General features: G+C 55.0%; 1 long non-coding RNA gene across 1 annotated transcript; it reads right to left on the bottom strand.

Moving 5' to 3' along the window:
- Positions 1 to 586: 586 nt before the first annotated feature.
- Positions 587 to 1,017, bottom strand: LOC139703813 (uncharacterized). The gene is made up of 2 exons (XR_011705892.1): positions 969 to 1,017; positions 587 to 640 (listed from the first exon to the last, which is right to left on the bottom strand). It is a non-coding gene; the product is annotated as an uncharacterized lncRNA (long non-coding RNA).
- Positions 1,018 to 3,595: the final 2,578 nt, after the last annotated feature.

Genomic DNA, 3,595 nt, shown 5'->3' with positions numbered 1-3,595 from the left:
TTTTTTTTTCTTTTCGATTTGCCCATCGGGCCTCGGATACCTGCTCTTATTTTTTTTTCTTTTCGATTTGCCCATCGGGGCCTCCGTATACCTGCTTGCCCATCGGGGCCTCGGATACCTGCTTGCCCATCGGAGCCTCGGATACCTGCTTGCCCATCGGGGCCTCGGATACCTGCTCTTATTATTTTTTTTTTCTTTTTTCTTTTCGATTTGCCCATCGGGGCCTCAGATACCTGCTTGCCCATCGGGGCCTCAGATACCTGCTCTTATTTTTTTTTTTCTTTTTTCTTTTCGATTTGCCCATCGGGGCCTCGGATACCTGCTCTTATTTTTTTTTCTTTTCGATTTGCCCATCGGGGCCTCGGATACCTGCTTGCCCATCGGGGCCTCAGATTCCTGCTTGCCCATCCGGGGCCTCGGATACCTGCTTGCCCATCGGGGCCTCGGATACCTGCTTGCCCATCGGGGCCTCGGATACCTGCTTGCCCATCGGTTCCTCGGATACCTGCTTGCCCATCGGGGCCTCGGATACCTGCTTGCCCATCGGGGCCTCGGATACCTGCTTGCCCATCGGGGCCTCGGATACCTGCTTGCCCATCGGGGCCTCGGATACCTGCTTGCCCATCGGGGCCTCGGATACCTGCTCTTATTTTTTTTTTTTTCTTTTTTCTTTTCGATTTGCCCATCGGGGCTTCGGATACCTGCTCTTATTTTTTTTTCTTTTCGATTTGCCCATCGGGGCCTCGGGATACCTGCTTGCCCATCGGGGCCTCGGATACCTGCTTGCCTATCGGGGCCTCGGATACCTGCTTGCCCATCGGGGCCTCGGATACCTGCTTGCCCATCGGGGCCTCGGATACCTGCTTGCCCATCGGGGCGTCGGATACCTGCTTGCCCATCGGGGCCTCGCATACCTGCTTGCCCTACGGGGCCTCGGATACCTGCTTGCCCATCGGGGCCTCGGATACCTGCTCTTATTTTTTTTTTTCTTTTTTCTTTTCGATTTGCCCATCGGGGCCTCGGATACCTGCTCTTTTTTTTTTTTCTTTTCGATTTGCCCATCGGGGCCTCGGATACCTGCTTGCCCATCGGGGCCTCGGGATACCTGCTTGCCCATCGGGGCCTCGGATACCTGCTTGCCCATCGGGCCTCGGATACCTGCTTGCCCATGCGGGGCCTCGGATACCTGCTTGCCCATCGGGGCCTCGGATACCTGCTCTAATTTTTTTTTTTTTCTTTTCGATTTGCCCATCGGGGCCTCGGATACCTGCTCTTTTTTTTTTCTTTTCGATTTGCCCATCGGGGCCTCGGATACCTGCTTGCCCATCGGGGCCTCGGATACCTGCTTGCCCATCCGGGGCCTCGGATACCTGCTTGCCCATCGGGGCCTCGGGATACCTGCTTGCCCATGGGGCCTCGGATACCTGCTTGCCCATCGGGGCCTCGGATACCTGCTCTAATTTTTTTCTTTTTTCTTTTCGATTTGCCCATCGGGGCCTCGGATACCTGCTTGCCTATCGGGGCCTTGGATACCTGCTTGCCCATCGGGGCCTCGGATACCTGCTTGCCCATCGTGGCCTCGCATACTGCTTGCCCTACAGGGGCCTCGGATACCTGCTTGCCCATCGGGGCCTCGGATACCTGCTCTTATTTTTATTTTTTTCTTTTTTCTTTTCGATTTGCCCATCAGGCCTCGGATACCTGCTCTTTTTTTTTTTTCTTTTCGATTTGCCCATCGGGGCCTCGGATACCTGCTCTTCTTTTTTTTTCTTTTCGATTTGCCCATCGGGGCCTCGGATACCTGCTTGCCCATCGGGGCCTCGGATTCCTGCTTGCCCATCGGGGCCTCGGATACCTGCTTGCCCATCGGGGCCCTCGGATACCTGCTTGCCCATCGGGGCCTCGGATACCTGCTTGCCCATCGGTTCCTCGGATAGCTGCTTGCCCATCGGGGCCTCGGATACCTGCTTGCCATCCGGGGCCTCGGATACCTGCTTGCCCATCGGGGCCTCGGATACCTGCTTGCCCATCGGGGCCTCGGATACCTGCTCTTATTTTTTTTTTTTTTCTTTTTTCTTTTCGATTTGCCCATCGGGGCTTCGGATACCTGCTCTTATTTTTTTTTCTTTTCGATTGCCCATCGGGGCCTCGGATACCTGCTTGCCCATCGGGGCCTCGGATACCTGCTTGCCCATCGGGGCCTCGGATACCTGCTTGCCCATCGGGGCCTCGGATACCTGCTTGCCCATCGGGGCCTCGGATACCTGCTTGCCCATCGGGGCCTCGGATACCTGCTTGCCCATCGGGGCGTCGGATACCTGCTTGCCCATCGGGGCCTCGCATACCTGCTTGCCCTACGGGGCCTCGGATACCTGCTTGCCCATCGGGGCCTCGGATACCTGCTCTTATTTTTTTTTTTCTTTTTTCTTTTCGATTTGCCCAGCGGGGCCTCGGATACCTGCTCTTTTTTTTTTTTCTTTTCGATTGCCCATCGGGGCCTCAGATACCTGCTTGCCCATCGGGGCCTCGGATACCTGCTTGCCCATCGGGGCCTCGGATACCTGCTTGCCCATCGGGGCCTCGGATACCTGCTTGCCCATGGGGGCCTCGGATACCTGCTTGCCCATCGGGGCCTCGGATACCTGCTCTAATTTTCTTTTTTTTTTTCTTTTCGATTTGCCCATCGGGGCCTCGGATACCTGCTCTTATTTTTTTTTCTTTTCGATTTGCCCATCGGGGCCTCGGATACCTGCTTGCCCATCGGGGCCTCGGATACCTGCTTGCCCATCGGGGCCTCGGATACCTGCTTGCCCATCGGGGCCTCGGATACCTGCTCTTATTATTTTTTTTTTCTTTTTTCTTTTCGATTTGCCCATCGGGGCCTCAGATACCTGCTTGCCCATCGAGGCCTCAGATACCTGCTCTTATTTTTTTTTTTTTTTCTTTTTTCTTTTCGATTTGCCCATCGGGGCCTCGGATACCTGCTCTTATTTTTTTTTCTTTTCGATTTGCCCATCGGGGCCTCGATACCTGCTTGCCCATCGGGGCCTCGGATACCTGCTTGCCCATCGGTTCCTCGGATAGCTGCTTCGCCATCGGGGCCTCGGATACCTGCTTGCCCATCGGTCCTCGGATACCTGCTTGCCCATCGGGGCCTCGGATACCTGCTTGCCCATCGGGGCCTCGGATACCTGCTTGCCCATCGTGGCCTCGGATACCTGCTTGCCCTTCGGGCCTCGGATACCTGCTCTTATTTTTTTTTTTTCTTTTTTCTTTTCGATTTGCCCATCGGGGCCTCGGATACCTGCTCTTATTTTTTTTTTTTTCTTTTTCTTTTCGATTTGCCCATCGGGGCCTCGGATACCTGCTTGCCCATCGGGGCCTCAGATACCTGCTCTTATTTTTTTTTTTCTTTTTTCTTTTTCGATTTGCCCATCGGGGCCTCGGATACCTGCTTGGCCCATCGGGGCGTCGGATACCTGCTTGCCCATCGGGGCCTCGCATACCTGCTTGCCCTACGGGGCCTCGGGTACCTGCTTGCCCATCGGGGCCTCGGATACCTGCTCTTATTTTTTTTTTTCTTTTTTCCTTTTCG

Source organism: Marmota flaviventris, unplaced genomic scaffold (genome assembly GCF_047511675.1).
Source record: "Marmota flaviventris isolate mMarFla1 unplaced genomic scaffold, mMarFla1.hap1 Scaffold_1305, whole genome shotgun sequence".
NCBI classification, from domain to species: domain Eukaryota; kingdom Metazoa; phylum Chordata; class Mammalia; order Rodentia; family Sciuridae; genus Marmota; species Marmota flaviventris.
Note: the sequence above shows the minus strand (reverse complement) of the source record. Positions and strands in the feature narration are given on the sequence as shown.